Source organism: Bidens hawaiensis, unplaced genomic scaffold (assembly GCF_021521415.1).
Source record: "Bidens hawaiensis isolate Kalapana, Puna unplaced genomic scaffold, B.hawaiensis_p1.1 tig00000296_1, whole genome shotgun sequence".
NCBI classification, from domain to species: domain Eukaryota; kingdom Viridiplantae; phylum Streptophyta; class Magnoliopsida; order Asterales; family Asteraceae; genus Bidens; species Bidens hawaiensis.
The window spans coordinates 4,247,660-4,270,684 of record NW_027491024.1 but is presented as its reverse complement, the minus strand read 5'-3'; positions in this window follow the sequence as shown (position 1 = coordinate 4,270,684).

Below are 23,025 nucleotides of genomic sequence, written 5' to 3'. Positions count from 1 at the left end.
CGGATTGCTGATGTCTTTTTTATGTTTTTTAAGACAAACCTAGTGACTTTTTTAAGGTTAGATCGTCAAGACCATTTTTGTCGATGTAACACCCCTAAATTCTTGTAAACCGAATGGCAAGAGTGTAGAGTTTGTAATTTAATTCCCGGGGTTCGCTTGAGGGCTCGGGGACCTATGGGCATGTCAAAGAAGTATTTTATCTAGTTGGGAGCAAGGGGTATCACATTACAAAGTGAAAGGGCTAAAGTGTAACATTATTGATATTATAACACAATCCTTTCCTCCCTAAACCTAGTAGCTGATCGCTACATTACCAGCCACCAAACCCTTCGTTTTTGATCGAATTAAATCAATTCCAAGCTCCTAGAAGTAGTCCAAGGTGTGTACTTGTGCCATTCATCATTTTCGGTTTAAGTTGTATTTGTTTTTGTATGATAAACCCGACCCGTTTTATCTTTAGGATTCTTTCATATAAATAAAAATAGTGGTTTTTATGTTACAAAGTTGTTTTTACACTTGCTGGATCGCGAAACGTCTCTTTCGTACGTTAAAACACCCTTTTATGATCGAAAATGACTTAAAACGAACTTCAGGGATCCGAATCAACAATTAACGAAAGTTGGAGACCAACATCACCCCTAGAAGGTGCCGCGCTGCTACTAAGGGGGGCAGGGTGGTCGCGTAACGCCTAGCCTCATCTGATGTATTCCCAGCTCATTTTTTTGTTATTTGTCACATGTTTGACCCCCTAAACCAATCAAAATGCTTGGAAATCTCCAAAGAAACCTTATGGATAACCCTTACACCTTATCCTTCATAAAACAAAGCCACACCACTCATTCTAACCTACTCACACTCCAAACACAGGGCTGGCCCATAGGGGTGGCGGGGTGGTCGACGGCCAAAGGCCTGACACCCCTTTAGGCCCGAAATATTTTTTTTTTCAAAAAAATTATATTTACTTTTATTAAAAACAATATGTATATTTAATGTTTAAACTTAATTACATGACCACTAGCTTGGTCTAGTGGCAAAGGGGTATTATCCTCAACCAAAAGGTTGTGGGTTCAAGTCTCATTGGAGACATGTTTAATCTTATTTTTATACAAACAAATTTTACACAACCCAAATTATAACCAAGTAAACCTATATAAAAATTTAATTGTTAAGCCAACAAAATACTTCTTTTTAGTTAAGGCCCAAAAAAAAATTTCGCCTTCGGCCCAAAAATATTTTTGCTTTCTCGGAGTCAGGCCTGTCCAAACACTCTCAATCTAAATTCTAAGCTCCAACATTCAAGTTCTTACTTGTTTGACTTTCAAGAGTCAAACAAGAGTTTCCTTTGATTTCTACTAACTCCTTATGATTAAAGTTTAATTTTGAAACATATATAATATAAACCTCTTTTTTCCTTCGGTTTTCACTTCTCCCGGTCATTGGTCTGTTGCAGTGGGATACTATAAGGCAAGGCTACATGGAGGACTATTATAGTCCTTGTTTATATATAATTCGTTTAAGCTTACTAATCTTATTTAGTTTCTGTTTATTTTAGTTTGTAAACTCATTTTTGTAAGTTCCATGATATTGGGTATGTGGAGGCTAGCCTCGGTTTCTTCCCGAGTTGGTAACCGAACCAAAACCGAACTTTCGTTTAAGTGCTTTATTGTTGACTTATTGTTTGCAAAACTTGAACATTATCATTTCTAAGTTTATTTAATAAGTTCTATTGTATTGGGTATGTGGCAACCATCCTCAGTTTCATTCCGAGTCAAGGACTGAACCAAAACCGAACTCTTGTTTAAACACTTTATTATGTCTTTGTTAACACTTTAAATTATGTTTAAGCTTATTATTATTGTTTAGTTCCTAACCAATTTAGTTTCCAAATCATTTTAAATAGTTCAATGGTATTTGGGTATGTGGCAACCATCCTCGGTCTTATACCGAGTTAAGGACTGAACCAAGACCTAACTAAACCGGGTTCATCCACTTAAGACACACTAGATGTGTATTGGGCCACCGAACCCACTAAATCGAACACTCGTAAAAATCTTGTTTTAGTATATATTTAAAAAAGGGTATTGCATTATCGCAACTATACCCTATATATTTACTTAACAAAGGTTAAGTAAAACTAATAAATAGAATACCGAGACCCGATTTCGAGCAAACATACTTTTAAAAAACCATTACTTTAATTTCTTATGTATTAACACTTTAACCCTCAAACTTTAGTTATTTATTTTACATGTCATGTTATTTTACTTTAAAGTATTTCAAGACCATCTTCTAAACCGAAACCCTTTTAACCTTGATCTCACTCGTTGAACTTATTATCCTGGTGTATCACAAACAGCCCTTCAAGTTATTTATTTAACGTGAGTAATCACACTCCCCATTTTTACGCTTTTATACTTTTGGGGGTGGCATGCATACCATATTTAAACTTACTTTTTTTATGATCTCATTATCAAATCCACAATTCAACATTATGTGTTTGTACGAATACTTGCTCGATCTTTGTTTATGCCTCAATTTGATTATGTGCACGAGTGCTTGTTTTTATGTTGTTGTTGGAACACAATAAGTATGATCATAAGCACCCCTAACTACTTAGCCTTGTGCGAGTAGCATAGTGCATCATTATCCGAGTATGTTGGTTGTTACCAATTAGAAAGGATCCTCATTTTTCAAGTATTTTGGTTGTTACCAAATAGAAAGGAGACGCCGTTATTTTTTTACATTTACAATGGTTGTTGCATAATTCTATTTACACATATGAATTGTGATTTTTGCCTCGTTATATACATACGTCAAAACTAGTGTATTGATCACCAACATTCGTGTTGATCAAATCCATTTTTATGCATACTACAGGTTTACTATTTGATTGCTTACGAAGATTGAAGACTCATCACTTAGATCATACATTTAGTATACTTAAAAGAATGTTGTGTTGACGTAATTGTTTGTATTTTATTGTGAACATGTTGTATTTGTGATTATTGAATGAAATAAACAAGTTGAGTAAATATTGTCACTTTAATAGTGTCATTGCATTCTTGAGAAATCCGTTGCACCCCGGCATGTTCTGCCGCCTTTGGTCGGGGTGTGACAGTACTATAGTCACATAATCTTTAATTGTAGGAAAATTGGTTTTTATTGGTCCCAACTATTTTATTTTTGCCGGCGCTGGTCCCAACTATCATTTTGGCTTGGAAATGTATGTTTGTATAATGTGGGAATTTATGTGGGAATTTGGGGATTTAGGGTTGTATAATTTGGGAATTTATGTTTGTATAATGTTGAAGTATAAAACGTTGGTTATAATACACAACCGGTCCACGTAGGATGCCCATGTCACATGATTTTGAAAACTAGGACGACACGTCAGATTTTACCTAACGGAGTTAGTACTCAGTTAGTCGCAGACTGGTGGATTCAACGTATGTGAAAGTTGAGACCGTTGCCAGCCAAAATGATAGTTGGGACCAGCGCCCACAAAAATAAAATAGTAGGGACCAATAAAAACCAATTTTCCTTACTTTCAAAGTTCTTTACTTTCCCTGTTGTGGGTTAAGGTGGATGTGCCCCAGGATAGTTTGATAAATCAATTATATGAAGGTTATCATCTAAGATCAAGAATCCACTCCATTCTTCCTTGATGATTATGATGTAAATATATGATAAATTTACCCTAATAATATATGATAGAATAGCCCCTCATTTCTAAGTGAACATATTCTATGACATAAAAGAAAGTAGCATGCTTATTTTCAAGTCCACCCTTTCTTAATCTCATGCTACCACTAGAATCTCAATTTAAGTAGGTAAATAGTTTAGTAAAGTAGAATGATTATGATTGACTTAGATTTCTCAAATACCAGTTCTAACAACTTCGGGTGGTTATAATTTAGTCATATAACCTCCCCTTGGTTGATTTAATTAGGTTATAATTACACATTCCTTTAACATATGATTTCTTTAACTAGCATGATAACCTAAGCAATCGTGTTAACAATGTTATTTCAGAATTACCAACACTAAAGAAATAGATCATAGCTTATATCTCATCATTTCTAAGTACTATATAAGGATACATGTTTTATCTTGAATAAATTATCAAAGTAGTATTTTTATCATTTCTAGTCTCCAAGAACATTAGTGAATCATGAAAGATTGTTAATCATCAACCTTGATTTGTTGAGTTAAAGTGATAAAACATTTTTCATCAAAGGATAATTGCAAGATAACCATGTACTTTACTATCCTAAATTACATATTTAAGATAATCATCAAGTTAAACAAAGCTTCTTAATAGAAATTAGATGGTACATGGAGTTTAGCTCATAATGAGCATGGTTATGAACATTAAAAGATATGAAGATAAAAAAACACATGATCAAACTTGAACAATCTAACCAAATGTGGATGAATCTTCCTTCTTCAATGGTGATGGATGATGATGATGATGATAGACTTCAAGCCTTCAAACTCTCCACAAGATCTTCAATATGAGTGTAATGTGGGTGTTTTTATAAGAGAAACCCGTATAGAAGTTTTCTTCAAGCACACTTGTTGAATGCAACATGCTCCACTAGTCATAGACAGTCTAGAAAGCCAGGCACGGCCCGTGCTATATGAGGCACGGTCCTGTGTCCATTGTCCTCTCGCATTAAATGCTCTGTCAGATTGTACATGATGACTCATCACGGGGGCGTGCTCCATGAGGCACGACCCTGTGTTCTTGGTGTCATGTTATATTTTCTTTTGTCTTTCTGAAAGGTAACCATGGCCCCATGTCTTCTGAGGCACGGCCCCGTGTCCATTTGTCCGTATTTTGTATTTTCTTGCAGATTTTTGTTCTTTCTTGCATCGGAAAGCATGGGGGTGTGTTCCATGAGGCATATGGGCGTGTTTCACTGTTTTCTTGGGTTTTCTTTGATTTTTCTTTGGCTTTTTGTTTATTTATTCGTTTGAGGCTTGGGTTTACCTGAAAATACATTTTAAAATGATAAGTAGCTATTTGAACTATATTATTTGATATACATTTTAACATGCTTTCTTGCACTGGAAAGCATGGGGGCGTGTTCCATGAGGCATGTGGGCGTGTTTCACTGTTTTCTTGGGTTTTCTTTGATTTTTCTTTGTCTTTTCGTTTATTTCTTCGTTTGAGGCTTGGGTTTATCTGAAAATACATTTTCACATGATAAGTAGCTATTTGAACTATATTATTTGATTGAAGTTGCAGTTTTTAGAGATTATTTGATACTAAAAGGTTGTATATTTTTATATACTATCAAATGTCACCTCCAAAATTTTTTAAAACTTTTAATTCACACGTTTTTTACAATATTTTAGTTTGTATTTGATCCAACCATACATATTGCAATTGTAATGTAATATCTTTGGTTATTAATTATTGAAAAAGAGTGGATAAAAACTTTATTACAAATATCTATGTTTACTTTGATACAAAATTTTACTCACTTCACGCTCTCTGGTTTAATTTCTCATTGCATGTCTAATAGCACACCAAAATCTTTATGCCATCATATAGTTAAATCAATTATCTTTATAAAAAAATTTAATTTGGCTCATATACTCACGTAAATAAATAATTATAATACACGAATTTATTTGGCTACCATAAATTTTAAAAGATATTCAATTCATAATAAAGTTAAATCAATTATCTATATAAAAAAATTGTAACATCATATTTTTGATAATAATAAATAAAGGAAATTATGTTTATTTAAATGTGTGTTAATATTTAATTAAGGTTAAATATAATAAAGGGGTATGGACTTGGTTAGTGAAAGATGGATTAAGGGGTGGTGATGGGCCTTAGGTCCATGGGCTTAAGGGAGTATAAATACTCCTTAAACCTCCCTAAAACCCTAAAACCCTCATTTCTTATCTTCCAAGCCTCCTACACACTCAAAACACACATACAAACACTCTTGATAGTTCGGCCGAGACCGAGACCAATATTCAATACCAAACCGAGCTTGGATTTGATAGATCTTGGCTATACAAGCAAGATACAAGCCTAAGGATTCATATTGAGCTAGCCGTAACCTCGCGAAAGACCAAAAAGATACGTTTCACGCATAAAGGTTATGTTTTTACGAACGCTTTGCCCTAAAACTAAACCCTAGAGCAAATCAGCTATAGATGGGTCATAAAGTTACAAAATTGATGTTAAAAATGGACTTAGAAACTTGTGAGTATAATACGGTTCATGTTAAAAACCCTAGATCTAGCCTAAACAGGTTCGGGACCAATAAAGGTTTGAGCATTATGAACATCTTGACTAGATCTAAGGCAAATGAAGGTATGTGAATGTTCAAGGGACGTTATGGAGCCATAATGGGAGTGTAAATGTTAATATATATATATATATATATATATATATATATATATATATATATATATATGGGTAATAAAACTAAAGAAACGCATAGTAACCTGGGAATGTATTCGAATGGGGTGCCCATTCGAATACATTGGTGTTTGTGCATAAATTGTTTCTAATGTATGGCCATTCGAATACATACATGAGGACTCGAATACCAATGTATTCTAATATAGGGTCATTCGAATACATATATGGAATTCGAACGCAGATCATTCGAATACAAATTTATTCTAGTACAAGTCTAAATTCGAATACAATCCCCTTGGTCTCTTGGGATGCTATTTCACTTCGAATACATAGGCATTCGAATACAAGTACTCGTGATTTGAAGGAAGGAAGGAAAGAAAGAAAGAAAGAAAGAAAAGAAGAGGAATACATGGTATTCGAATACCATATATTCGAATATAATGTATTCGAATACAACGTACTTGAATACCATTGTATTCGAATACAATGTATTCAAATACCATTTTATTCGAATACAAAAGTATTCGAATACAATGCATTCGAATACCAAAGAAACCCGAATTCTAAGAGAGAATGCTTGATTAGAATAGATCAGACTTAACCATTTTTGTAATGAACCAAACAATGTGATTAGAACAAGTATTGATGCACATAATTAATGTACAGTTAGCCAAGCCCAGTTGAAGAAAGGAATAACTGTTAACAGCGAAAGTAACAGGATCCAGATGAGTTTTCTAGCCCCATTTTCCTTATTATTTTTTTTGGGGCTGTGAGCATACTCGATGTGATTATTAATACACTTACCTTAAGTGGTAAGTGTATGCCATAATAATAAATGTGATAGTTATATGTATGGTATGAATGCTATAGAAAGTATTGAAAGTATGTATGAAATTTTATGTGTATAATTATAAAGAAAGGTATGGTATGGTTGCACGGAAGAAAAGGTACCAGACCCTAATAATATCTATGAGGATAGGGACCAGAACCTAATAATATATGTGATGATGGGGACCAGACCCTTATAATATCTGTGATGATTGGGACCAGACCCTTATAATATCTATGATTTTAGGACCAGGCCCTTACAATATCTGTGAGGTTATAGGGCGGAAGGCTCTTTAAGATGTATGGATAGTTATGTACGTACCAAGAAGGTAAAGAAATGTAAGGCCCCGTTACCGGTGCCTCACATTTGGACGTTGGATTTACTCATAAACACAGTTCTATAAATCAGAGTTTATTAAAACTTCGCGGAATATAAAAACTTTCCTAAAACATTACATAACTAGTCTTAAACAACATCTTTGTCTTTCAAAAACTATGTAATTAAACATAAACTGATAAACGTCTCGAGTCATCCGATGTCAGCCTCTTATTCAATGTCACGTGTTCCCCTCAAACGAGCTGCTTCATCCTACTCACCTGCGTGCATACTAAAAGTCAGCTATGCTGAGTGAGTTCTAGTTAATCAGGCAACATACAATTTATTCTCATATATTTCTTAACGTATCCGAAGACACGTATTAATACTTTATCTTTGTATAAATATCCATAAGAGGAACGTCAGGTAATATCTATTAAAAGAACTATTATTATTGCCCATTCTATATATTCTCCATAGAGGGAACACTATACACATATATTTCCATAGAAGGAACACCCCATATATATATATATATATATATATATATATTATCCATAGAAGGAACACTATGCTGTCTATAGAATGAACACTATACTATCCATAGAAGGAACACTATGCTATCCATAGTAGGAACATTATACATTGTCCATAGAAGGAACTCTATATATTATCCATAGAAGGAACACTGTATATAAGCTATTATTTAATAACCATGTAAGGAACTAATCTCTTCCTTTGGCAATACGTGCAATATTCGAAGATCGTTCACGTACCGACGAATTCAATCGTATCTATCACATATATCATACATGGCATACACTTACCATTTAAGGTAAGTGTATTAACTGTCACATCGAGTATGCACACAGCCCCGAAAACATAACAAGGAAATGGGGCTAGAAACTCACCTGGATCCTGTTTCTTGCTCAGTTAATCGTGATTCCTTTCTTTAACTGAGCTCTACTAACTGTATATAAGTTACGTGTATTAAGACTTGTCCTATTGAATTTCAATAGCTACATCGGGTGTAAACGGTTGGTCTTGTTTGGATTGGTTGTGACCTTTGGATATGATATTTATCTTGTATAGTAAAGATCTAACGCAAACTAATGTTCGTTCGGTCTCGAATCTTCTTCGTTCTCTTGGCCGTTTATGCATAGTAAGGAAGGTGTGTGTTTGTGTGTGTAGAGAATTATGGGAAGGATGGAATGAGTGTTAGGGTTTTAGGATGGTTTAAGGGAGTATTTATACCCTTAAAGCCCATGGACCTAAAATCCATGATCTTTTCATATATTATTTATTAATTAAATATTATCACACGACAACTCGACGCAACTTTCTTTATTCATTATTATAATATTATAATATTTGGGATGTTACAAGAAAGTATGAAGAATGAACGTATGAATGTATGTATGAAAGTAACGTGAACAGGTTAAGTATGAAAGGTGTACATACCTTTGGGCATGCATACATGTATGTGAATTAATTGTATGTTGCTTGATTAACTAGTACTCACTCAGCGTAGCTGACTTTTAGTATGCACGCAGGTGAGTAGAATGAGGTAGTTCGCTTGATGTGGACATATGACATGGGCTTGAAGACACTGGCATCTCAAGGAAGAACATTATGATGTTTTAAAGACTTATGTTTTATTTTTAAAGACAAAGAATGGTTATTTAAGACAAGATTTGAATGTTATGTAATATATGTATATATGGTTGAAGTTTTATTTTCCGCGAAAGTTTTAATTAACTTTGATATTTAGGACTGTGTTTATGAGTAAATCCAACGCCAAAGTAAGGCACCGGGAACGGGGCCTTACCAGTTGGTATCAGAGCATAAGTTCGAGAGAACTAAGCATCCTACATGCTTAGACTTGGACAGAGAATGGGATTTAATTAAGAAAAGAAAGAAGATGCCTGTTCAAGATAGCCAAGTGTCACTCAAGTAAGCTAAGTAAGGGTAAAGTACCTGATTTAATTCATGTGTAATGTACTAAAGTGTAAGAAGTAGCTTAATTGCTAGAGATAGGAGTATTTCGTTATGTGAAATATTTGTCTAACTGTTAGAGGTAGACCTAGCACAAATAGACTCACAAAAGGAAGTGTATAGCACACAGAGAGTAACGTGATTAACTAATTATAACTGGCCACTGTTATTACCTGTTAGCCTTACTATCCTTGTACTAAATGGTTCCTTAAGTGATGACGTTTGTGTTACCGTATAGAATACGAATGGCTGGAGTGAAGAAAGCTACTAGACAAGGGTGTCGTATGGGGAGACATGGTAGGCCACGAACTGTCCAACCACCTTCTGAAGAACCGATTGTTAACTCTAGAGAGGGAGAAAGTGAAACCCTACGGGGACCAAGCCAAAATGAAGGGTACCAGCTTGACCTTACTGTTCAAGCTGCCATTGCTCAAGCTATAGCTACTGCAGTGAAGAACCTGCAACCTGAAAAGTCAGTTGGAAGCCATGCAAGAACTACTGAGAGGACATGAGAGAACGGTAAGAAGGATGATGAGAGAGAGAAAGATGACTCAAGCAAAGTCCGATTTGTGAAGGTTGACGGCTGGAAGAGAGGCCGTGGCGGGTGTAATTACAAGTCGTTCAAAGGTTGCGACCCGCCAAAGCTGACTGGTTTAGGGGACGCAGCCGCTACTCTTCAATGGATAACCGCCATGGACAAGGTTATTTGAATTAGCGAGTGCTGCCCTGATCAAGCTGTGGGTTATGCTACCCAGTCGTTCGGTGATGAAGCAATGTATTGGTGGGAGTCAGTTGAGCAGAGAAAGAGTCGGGAAGAGATTAAGGCCTTGAGAAGGGATGACCTGAAGGAGATGGTCATGAAACGATTTTGTGCTGATGCTGAGGTAGAAAGGGCGGAAGTGAAGTTTCTGAACTTGAAGGCGAGAAAAATGACATCGTGAGTATACCATCGAATTCAATCGAATGTTCAGGTTGGTACCGGATAGGGTCAACACTGAAGCAAAGAGGATCAAGTGTTACATAAAAGGACTGCAGCAGAGCGTTCGCACGTTAGTTAGGGCGAATAAACCTGCTACGTTCGACTCTGCAGTGGAAGTCGCTGACATGGTTTATGATGACTTGGCTGTGGAAGATGTTGTGGTGGTGGAGGAAAAGAAGGATAAGAAATGGGTCAATCATGCTAAACGACCTGGAACTCAGTTGTGGAACTCTAAGAACTAGAAATAAAACGTATGGGAGAAGAAGTTGTGCAAGACTTGTGGTAAAATGCACAGGGGGAATGCGAGTGGAGTAGGAGTTCGGATGTTTGTCACAAATGGGGGAAAGCTCATGGTGGGAATGCAGGCTTGGGTCTAATGTGTGTTATAAGTGTGGAAAGGCAGGACATTATGCCAATGAGTGCAGTGCAATGCCCGCGTGTTATAAATGTGGCAAGACAGGCCATATGGCAAGAGAGTGCACTGATGGTCAAGCTGGAGGAAATGGAAAGAAGGATGCTGATCAAGCTAGGCCAAACACCAGGGCCTACATGCTGACTCAGGAGCAGGCCAAGCAGATTCTAGATGTTGTGATAGGTACGTTTCTAGTAAACGGTATTTCCGCTTCAGTATTGTTTGATTCAGGTGCAAATAGAAGTTTCGTAGCTACACCATTAAGTAAATTAGCCAAAATGAAATGTTGGCATGTGCCCAAAGCTTTTACCATAGAAACCGCTAGTGAAACCTCGGATAGGATAACGAGAATGGTTAAGGATTGTAAGATAGAGTTAGACGGACGTGAGTTCCCTATTACCCTGTATGTTATGAGCTTAGGAGGGTTCTATGTGGTGTTAGGAATGGATTGGCTATCTGAGTTTGAAGCTCATATAGTGTGTAAGAGTAGATTAACAAGGTTAAAGTCCTTGGATGGTAGAACGGTGACGGTTTATATGGGATAAGGAAAGTTCCGGGCTTAATGTCATTTCGATGATAAAGGCTGAGGGTTTGCTAAGGCGAGGGTGCGGTGCCTACCTGGCGTATGTTGTCAAAGCTATGGCCGAGATGAAAGAAGTGAAAGATGTTCCCATTGTATGCGACTACCCAGAAGTGTTCCCTAAGGATCTTCCGGGGTTGCCACCGGAGCGTGAGATAGAGTTCAAGATAGACTTAGTACTAGGAGCCCAACCCGTCGCGAAAGCGCCTTACCGCCTAGCGCCATCTGAGATGAAAGAATTGATGTCCAAACTACAAGAACTTCTTGAATAAGGTTTTATAAGGCCAAGTGTTTCCCTATGGGGCGTACCAGTGTTGTTTGTTAAGAAGAAGGACGGAAGCATGAGGATGTGCATAGACTATCATGAGTTGAATAAACTTACGGTGAAGAATAGATATCCGTTGCCACGAATTGATGATTTGTTTGACCAACTGTAAGGTTCAAGTTGGTTCTCATGAATAGGTCTCAGATCAGGCTATCATCAGCTAAAAGTGAAAGAGGCAAACATCCCTAAAACATCGTCCCGGACGTGGTACGAACACTACGAGTTCCTCGTAATGTCATTCGGTCTAACAAATGCGCACGCAGCATTTATGGACATGATGAATAGGGTATGTCAGCCGATGTTAGATAAGTCAGTTATCGTTTTCATTGATGATATATTGATTTATTCTAAGAGAGAGTCTGATCATGCTGAACATCTAAGAAAAGTATTATAGAAGCTGAAGGAAGATAATTTGTATGCTAAGTTTTCGAAGTGCACATTTTGGTTGCGCGAAGTGCAGTTTTTAGGTCACGTAATCAATCCTGAAAGGATTGCTGTGGATCCAGCTAAGATTGAGGCTAACGAATTGGAAGACTCCACAAAACCCAAGTGATATACGCAAATACTTAGGGTTGGTCGGATATTATAGGAGATTCATTGAAGGTTCTCCATGATAGCCGCATCGTTGACCGGTATGAACCGAAAGTTTGTAGTGTTTAGTTGGGGTAAGTTTCAAGAAGAAGCTTTCGAGGAATTAAAGAAAAGACTCACGCAAGCTCCAATCCTTGATTTACCCGATTGTGACGAGGATTTGGATGCCTCGCATTGTGGGTGAGGTTGCGTGTTAATGCAACGAGGAAAGGTTATAGCCTATGCATCCAGACAGTTGAAGGTTCATGAAAGTACTTACCAAACGCATGATCTAAAGTTAGCAGCATTAGTTCATGCTCTCAAGATTTGGGGACATTACCTGTATGGTACTAAGTGTACTAACTTTAAAGATCATAAGAGTTTAAAATACTTCTTCTAGCATTAAGAGTTGAACATGAGGCAGAGAAGATGGTTGGAGTTGATAAAGGACTACAACTGTGACATCAGATACAACTCTGGTAAAGCTAATATGGTCGTCGACGCACTAAGCCGTAAGAATGAAGAAGTTATTACAACCGTAGTAGACTATGTTAGTAAGTGTTTAACTTGTTTACAAGTCAAGGCTGAACACCAGAAGCCTTACGGGAAAATGCAGCCGTTAGAGATACCAGAATGGAAATGGGAACACATCACCATGGATTTCATAACTAAGCTACCTCATACAGCTAAACATCATGATACCATCTGGGTGATTGTGGACCGTTTTGACGAAAAATGCCCACTTTCTGCCTATACGAGAAGCCATCTCGTCAGAAACGTTAGCAAGACTTTTCATAAAAGAAGTTATGACTAAGCATGGGGTACCATTGTCAATACTGTCGGATAGAGACACTCGTTTTACTTCAAGATTTTGGAAAAAGTTCCATGAAGCCATGGGGACAAGATTGAACATCAGTACGGCGTATCATCCTCAAACCGATGGGCAGTCTGAAAGGACGATCCAAACCCTTGAGGATATGCTACGTGCTTGTGTTTCAGATTTTGGAGGAAGTTGGGATGATCATCTACATCTGGCAGAGTTCTCCTATAACAACAGCTACCATTCAAGTATTGGTATGCCACCGTTCGAGATGTTGTATGGAAGACGTTATTGAACTCCTGTATGTTGGGGAGAGATTGGTCAGAAATAGATTGGAAGACTAGAAGTTGTGCAAGAAACCTCTTCAAAGTTTGATCAGATCAAGGCAAGGATGAAAGCTGCTCAAGATCGACAGAAGTCGTATGCTGATAAGCGGCGACGACCAATCGAGTTTAACGTTGGTGACAATGTGATGCTCAAGGTCACGCCTTGGAAGGGAATTATTCGTTTTAAAAAGAGGGGAAAGTTGAGTCCAAGGTACATTGGATCGTTTAAGATCGTAGATCGTGTGGGTGAAGTGACTTACAAGTTAGATTTGCCTGAAGAGTTAGAAGGAATTCATTCGACCATACATGTTGCTCACCTAAGGAAATGTCTAGCTGATGACACGTCTCATGTGCCATTGGTAGACATTGAGGTTGATGAACAGCTGAACTACATCGAGAAACCTATTGTAGATGGTTGACCGCAAGGAAAAGCAACTCCGTCATAAAGTTATCTCGTCGGTGAAAGTGAGATGGAAGAATCGTAAAGGATCAAATGCCACATGGGAAGTTGAAGAAGAGATGCGCAAGTTCTATCCAGATTTGTTTAAGTAATAGTTAGGTTTCGGGGACGAAACCTCTTTAAGGATGGAAGACTTGTAGCATCTTATTTTCATAATAATACGTAAAGGAAATTATGTTTGTTTATATGTGTGTTAATATTTAATTAAGGTTAAATATAATAAAGGGGTATGAACTTGGTTAGTGAAAGATGGATTAAGGGGTGGTGATGGGCCTTAGGTCTATGGGCGTAAGGGAGTATAAATACTCCTTAAACCTCCCTAAAACCCTCATTTCTTATCTTCCAAGCCTCCTACACTTTCAAAACACACACACAAACACTCTTGATAGTTTGGCCGAGACCGAGACCAAGATTCAAGACCAAACCGAGCTTGGATTTGATAGATCTTGGCTATACGATCAAGATACAAGCCTAAGGATTCATATCGAGCTAGTCGTAACCTAGCGAACACCCAAAAAGGTACGTTTCACGTATAAAGGATATGTTTTATGAACGGTTTGCCCTAAAACTTAACCCTAGAGCAAATCGGGTATAGATGGGTCATAAAGTTACAAACTTGATGTTAAAAATGGACTTAGCAACTTGTGAGTATAATACGGTTCATGTTAAAAACCCTAGATATAGCTTAAACGGGTTCGGGACCAATAAAGGTTCGAGCTTTATGAACATCCGGACTAGATCTTAGGCAAAGGAAGGTATGGGAACGTTCAAGGGACGTTATTGAGCCATAATGGGAGTGTAAATGATAATATAAATATAATAAAACTAAAGAAACGCACAGTGACCTGCGGATGTATTTGAATGTGGTGCCCATTCGAATACATCGGTGTTTGAGCATAAATTGTATTCTAACGTATGGCCATTCGAATACATACATGAGGAATCGAATACTAATCTATTCTAATATAGGGTCATTCGAATACATACATGGAATTCGAACGCAGATCATTCGAATACAAATATATTCTAGTACAAGTCTAAATTCAAATACAATCCCCTTGGTCTCCTGGGATGCTATTTCACTTCGAATACATAGTCATTCGAATACAAGTACTCGTAATTCGAAGGAAGGAAGGAAAGAGAAAGAAATACCATATATTCGAATACCTTGCATTCGAATACCAAGGAAACCCGAATTCTAAGAGGGAATGCTTAATTAGAATAGATCAGACTTAACCATTTTTGTTATGAACCTAACAATGTGATTAGGACAAGTATTGATGCACATAATTAATGTACAGTTAGCCAAGCCCAGTTAAAGAAAGGAATAACCGTTAACGGTGAACGTAACAGGATCTAGGTGAGTTTCTAGCCCTATTTTCCTTGTTATGTTTTCGGGGTTGTGTGCATACTCGATGTGATTGTTAATACACTTACCTTAAGTGGTAAGTGTATGCCATAATGATAAATGTGATAGTTATATGTATGGTATGAAGCCTATAGAAAGTATTGAAAGTATGTATGAAAGTTTATGTGTATAATTATAAAGAAAGGTATGGTATGGTTGTACGGAAGAAAAGGGACTAGACCCTAATAATATCTGTGAGGATAACAATATATGTGATGATGGGGACCAGACCCTTATAATATATGTGATGATAGGGACTAGACCCTTATAATATCTGATATGTTAAGGACCAGACCCTTACAATATATGTGAGGTTATAGGGCGGAAGGCTCTTTTAGATGTTTGGATAGTTATGTATGTACCACGATGGTAAAGAAAGTGAAGATGAACGTATGAACGTATGTATGAAATTAATGTGAACAGGTTAAGTATGAAAGGTTTACATACCTCAGGCATGTATACATGTATGTGAACTAATTGTATGTTGCTTGATTAACTAGAACTCACTCAGCGTAGCTGAGTTTTAGTATGCACGCAGGTGAGTAGAATGAGACAGTTCGCTTGATGTGGACACATGGCATGGGCTTGAAGACACTGGCATCTCAAGGAAGAACGTTATGATGTTTTAAAGACTCATGTTTTATTTTGAAAGACAAAGAATGTTTATTTAAGACAAGATTTAAATGCTATGTATATATATATATATATATATATATATATATATATATATATATATATATATATGGTTGAAGTTTTATATTCCGCGAAAGTTTTAATTAACTCTGATATTTAGGACTGTGCTTATGAGTAAATCCAACGCCAAAGTGAGGCACCGGGAGTGGGGCCTTACAAAAATGTAATTTGGCTCATATACTCACTTAAAGAAATCTACCTATCTAATAAATGACTGAATTTTCAGCAATCTATCATTTTACAATTCACCACATTCTTTCTTTTTTCCACATGGCATTCAAATACAACTATTTCTCCACGTCATCTAATCTTGCAAATCTTTTTTCTTTCAATGTTACGGGTCTAACCCGGTTTTTTCAAAATAGACCCATCAATATACCCAACTTACTCAACACTCTTTCTCAACAAACCCTACTCTCTGTTCAAACAACATCATCGTTCATAATCTATCATTCATTAATCTCTTTCATTCATCCTTGAATCCTAATTCACATCGATTTATGTAGAGTTAAACATCATCATCCATTGTTTCAATCAACAAGGTATGTATCTGATCATGTCTTTCATATAATCTGCTATCTTTGTATCGATTATAGCATTGACTGAAACCCTAAATCTTAAACTTTGTCAATTTATGTAACGTAGATCATCCTTCGATCGATCTCAGAATATGTTTTCTTTTATTCAACCATCATAAGTTGATGGAAACCCTAATCTGCTGATGTTAATTGGCTATTTTACAAGGTAAGATTTCAATATGTATGTTTGTTTCGAAGGTTGCACGCCAAGTGTTTGATATATTGCTTGAATGAATGGACTTTAGATTACGGAAAGTGAAACATGTTAAGAGTTATGTCTTAGAGATACAAAACTTACATAGGTTGAAGTTTTCATCACAATATGTACAAGGTATTTTTAAGTTTGTTGACTTGGTTTATAACTTAATAAAAAAAAATTTAAACCAAACTAAAATTTATTAATTTTCTTCTTAAATAATATATATATGCAGATTTCTCTTTTGAACGAAACACCAAGAACGTTATTGATAAATCTCATCAAATTAAAGGACAAGTCTCATACTTTATTCAAACAACGTATGTGTGGCAATAGTTAAAGAATCACCCCAACCATAGCCAAGAAAAACATTTATTAACTTCAAAATTTATATTCAGTTATATATAATGATATCAAACTGGTCATTTTCAACAACAAGGTAGTCGTTGAAGATTTAGAGTGAGTAAAAGTTATTGATGACAAACAGTACGTGCAACTTGTAGGAATATGTCATAATCTGCCAATTTTTTTTATTATCCGTGTATTTTTAGTTTTATTTTAATTTAAGCAGTCTGGTCAATTTCATATTTAGTTTAAAACAAGTTTTGATCGATAAGTCTTGAGAGTAAAATTAGTTCGGATCGAAATGAGTTATGATTGAAATGAGTTTAGATCGATATTGGTTTATGATGATTATACCCTAATTCATATGTACATATTCAATTCACAATGTTTTTAAATATATACTGTATTTTAGTTATGCATTTTAAATGACGTTTCATGTATTTTTTGTTATATGATATTTTGTTTGTTGTATATATATTTTTTTGGTATATGAACCGACCCGATTTAACACGACCGGAACAACCGAACCGAAAAATATATATAAATTTCGACAGTCAACTGAGTGTGACCCAAAATTTCCGACCCCTATAAAATATTTTTTAGATCTGCCACTAAACCCATATCACAGTTATCAAATTATTTGTAAGGTTTGAAGGGGATGAAATCTTTACACTGTCCAAAAGATAAAAAAAACCCTCAAATTCAAAGGCCCCTTTTTTTCTTGTATAATAATTAATATATTAATATATGAGAAATATAAAAAATATAATTACATTAAGTAATATTATTTTAACATTGAAATTTTCTACACTTTCTCTATTACGTAACTATATAATGATTTTTAAATAAAATAAATTAAATGTAGTGTAAAAGCAATTTATATACGCAAATACAAAATACATTAATAAAATGGAAAACACCCATAATATCTATTCTACATCATTATATCAAGTAATAAATAACATGTTTTTTATTTTATTTTGAAACGTTAAATGTCAATAAAACAAGCTAGCAAGCTAGTTGCTAGAAGCCAAACAAACACAAGACTAGGAAACAAAATTACGTCAGTCTTTTATGCTTTTGAAAGTCAAGCAGTTTTTAAAGAAAAACCTAACATTTGATGTCCTTTATTGTTTTTGAAACACGGCCAAGAGTGTTTGAAAAGATGGCTTCAATTAAGTTCTTATAGAAGTAAGTGTTATGTAAAAAATTAAGGTGTTTTTTTCCCCTTTTTTAGGTGGGTATCGAAAATTAGTTATAAAAAAAAGTTATATGTAATCCGCTGTCTCAAATAACGAACTTTAACTAATATTTTATTTATAAGGACGATATATATGCAAGTACGCTGATACGGAAGAAGACAAGAAATTAAAGAAAAGAAATAAACAAAAATAAAGGACTAGAACCTAAGATTGCACATCATTGCTGGTTAGTCAAAGTTAATACATGAGACAACAAACTACTTAGATTTGATTAGAATTTCATTGTTTGATTTAAAAACATTTTCCGTTTCTACAACAAACCATCTACTTCTGAAAAAATCATGTAACATATAATATAATGTACCTTCAGTTCCGGCGATCGGTGTGTAAAGAAAGAAATCAGTGCATTTGGTTCCTAAAACCGGAAGCCGGCTTTCACGAGCATAAGATTTAAGAGCGGTCTCAATGACTGCAGCCACGGCAGCCTCCTCATCGACCACAACACGAATAGGACCGGCGCTCCCCACAACGTTTATCTTAATCAGAATTCGCTTGCTTCCGTCCTTCACGGCCGGATCCTTTATCTTCTTGCATGGCAACATGGTATACGATCATGAACACAAGATTCCTGGTATCAACTAATGGGAAGAAGATTCTAAAGTGGATATCATATGATGATGTTTAAGGTTAATGTTGGATAATGATGGAGTGTGTAATATATATAGCGGTGACTGTGGTTCCGATTATTTCGTAACACGTTTGATAACTTCGGGTTCGTCTCTCTCTTAGTTGTCACAACCTCATAGTATTCACGTGCACGTGGTGTTTGTATATCACTGTTTTTTTAAGTATTTATTTCAATGTGTATTTAAGGAGTAGATGACGATTTCGGTTTTAAATTATTAAATTTATCAAATTAGTAGTTGTAAATACATTTAATACGGATAAGGTTAAAATACAAAGTATAATAAAAATAAGAAACGTGAAAAAAAATCTAATTCATTGACTTAAATTAAGATGGTGGAGATTAATTTGAGAATAAAAATTGATAAGGATGACATGGATGTAATAACCTATTTATGTTAACTTTCTCTTTTCACATTTAAGACGCATGTCAATTTCTCTATCATTTTAAAACGTTTTTTTTAAATACCAACCAAATCCTCATTATATAGAAACATAGATATTACATCAACATAGCAGGTAGGCGGGGAACAAGCTGCGCCGCCACCCCTTTAAAACGTATATAACTTTTTCATACGACATTTTATTTAAAAATATTTTTCTTATAATAACAAACGTCTATAAATTTTTCATAAGAGTATCATATTGCTATATAAAAATAAAAAAAAAATAGTGGTTTTTTTATATTAGGTTATTTAATTGTCAATTGAGATTTTTAATTGGGTTTTTCTATACATTATATTATAGATTTTGGTCATTGTGTTTTTTAATTAATACTCATATTAAAGATAAAAACTAAAACAATGATTACGTCATTGTGTCTTTTGTTCGTCATTGTGTTTTGCGCTCAGCATACGCCTTTCTACTTATTATTGTGTTTTATTCCTTGTGCTCAACACTCACTTAATTTGAGAAAAATAGTATTATGTTCATTGTGTATTACGCTCAAGTCATTGTGAATATGCAATTTCCATTATGTTTTATGTTTCCAGTTATTGTGTTACATATATTTACCACTGTGTCTTACGTTTCAGGCCATTGTGATATATGTATTCATTATTGTGTTTTACGTTTCAGGTTATTGTGTACTATGTGTTCAATTAGAAAAAGTGTTGGTATTTTTCATTATATTTACATATTAGTATTACACAACGGTGTTATTAGTATTAAAAAAACACAATGATGAGTTGAAAGACACAATGACGAACAAAACACAATGACAAATAGAAAGATACAATGGTAAGCAAAAATGCACAACGACGTAATTTTTTTTATTTTTATATAACAAAATAATACTCGTATTAAACCATCATTTTATTCACAGACTCTCAACCCTAGCCATTACCCCTCGTTCCTCCACCGGTCGTCACCCCTCCATAACCCCTACTCAACCGATCTAAATATAACATTCGAAGCATAAACCTACTGCAACCTGCTTCGCTTCCTCTTCGTTGATGCTCTCCGCCACTGCCACTATAATTGAAATCAAGAACCTTTGAATTTTTATTTCTAGATTTTTTCGTGATGAGATTGAAACTAGTCATTAGGTTTTTCGTGTATTTGAAAGCTGAATTCAATGTATAGCATTGAGAACTCATATTGAAAATACCTAAATTTCAATTTATTTTAGCAGTTTGCAGAAGTTGAAAACTGATGGTCGGGTAAATGTCGTGTGTTTTATTATGCTAGTTGTTTAGTTTTAGTTTAAATATTATGTGAACTTTGGTAGTTCAAGCGTGTTTATGTGTTTCAGGGTACAAGACGTTAATGATGCTTATCGGGGTGAATTACGGGCGTGGAACGAAAACTTAGAAGAGCGGAAATGGTTGGCACGCTTCCCTATGCAGAAAACAACATCTCTGTCAGATGACCCATTCGTGTGACATGAAGGGACCAGGTGATGACGTTTCGCGCGACCCGAAGTAGTTAAAAAGGAATCCTGACTATTTTGTCATTCGCACGACGCGAATGACCTAGCTTAAACCCGTTTGCGCGACGCGAACCAGTAACATACGGGAAAATTAAACCTAATTATAATATAATTAGTTTTCAGCCCCTATTTGACATATCCTTCATGCCAGCAAACAGAGAAGCCCTAGGACGATTTTGCACCATCCCGAAGCTTTTGGTTCGTCAGTTCATCGCATGCTTTCATCCTTTCATTAGATAAGAGAATCTTTCGTGATGCCGATGTTAGGCTAAAACCATTGTATTCACATTAGGCTAGGGTTTTGTGTATCCAACTTTGATCAGATTCTATGTGTTGAATGATTTTAAACTTGATTGAATATTCTTTAATCTTGTTTGACATTATCAATTGATGGTTTAAACAATTTATGCTTTTGACTATCAAACTTTGCATCACTTTTCTGGTTGTGTTCATAAACATCTATGGTTAACTCTTATGTCATTGAACCAATAATCGTTCGTCATTGCTTATAATTGTTTTTCATACACTAAATTGGTAATTGGGTAAATTGTGTTCAGTTGTGTCAACAATTCGGTTAGGGTATTGTTTGTTTTCACAACCCAACTATTAGGTTTAGTAATTACTGCGCAATTCATTTATCTGAATATGTGATTAATTGATCATCACATTACCTGAACATGAAGTGAATCATTTTCTCATAAATGTTTACAACTCTTAATTTATAATCGTGTGTTCCCAAATCATATTTCTTAAACTGCTTGACATCGTTTGTCCGCTTAATTTAATATTTAATTAATATGAGTTTTACTTGCGTTTTCCACTGATTCCTAGTGGAGATGACCTTACTTACCCGTACTAGTATAAGTACTTAAGTGAATTAAAATACTTTTTTTCGATTAGTGCACGACATCTATACCAAAATGGCGTCGTTGCCGGGGAATCATCGCGCAAAGTGCTAGTTTAGTTTTTAGTTTTCAGTTTTTGTTTTTATTATTTCTTCGTTGATTTTATTCGGGTTGTTAGTGGTTTTGTCTATGCATGTGATCTTACAGGTTAACGCAGACAAGATATTCTCGCGAGAAAGAGCCGCTACAGTTTGATCCAAAAATTGAAAAAAAGAAAAGCAAAGAGAAACCGAGCAGCTCAGAATCCCAAGTTAAAACAAAAACTAGAAGCCACAGATTCATACCAAAAGCATAAAAAACGAGTAACCGAAATAACCAAAACACCAGGATTACTACCAACCCGATAACCAAGATCAACCACCGAATCAAGAACAATCTGTTCGTCAAAACAACCCACCACCTAACCGAAACCAGGTAACCGAAACTAGAGAAGACAACTGAACTTTGATAACAACCGATCAGTCCAATCCACCCCACTAAATCGTCAGAGGCCAGCAGAGTTCAGGGAAGAAGGACCCAGGGTTAACGAGACTAATTTACGGGTCGAAGATTGGAACATAGGGGATGATGCGGGGTTAGATTATAAGGATGAGGAGGAGTTTTTGGATGAATATGGGGGTCAATATCAGCAACAAAATCTTCAGAATAACCAGGAACCTCGTAAAACCATCCTATAAATCATTAATATCAAGCACCAAGACGTCAGAATAACCGCGAGCCATAGATTCCCTTTTATGAGTTTGATGATGGAGTCCCGAGAGAATATATTCCACCACCTGTTATGGGAGTTCAAAGTCACTTTTTCCACAATGGCCACGAATCCTCTACCGATCATTGTTCTGGTTAGAGATGGAAGAACCTTTTTAGCGAGACAGAGTAGTTTAACCGGGTTAACCAATTTATACGGAAAAGCTACAGAAGAACCATATATGCACTTGAATGATTTTAATTCGACCTGTTCTACCATATCAAGTCAAGGGTTTATTGCGGATGAAGTGAAGATGGTGGTGTTTTAGTTTAGTTTGAAGGATGCATCAAAGTAGTGGTTCCTATCTTTACCTTCGGCTAGTATTTATACGTGG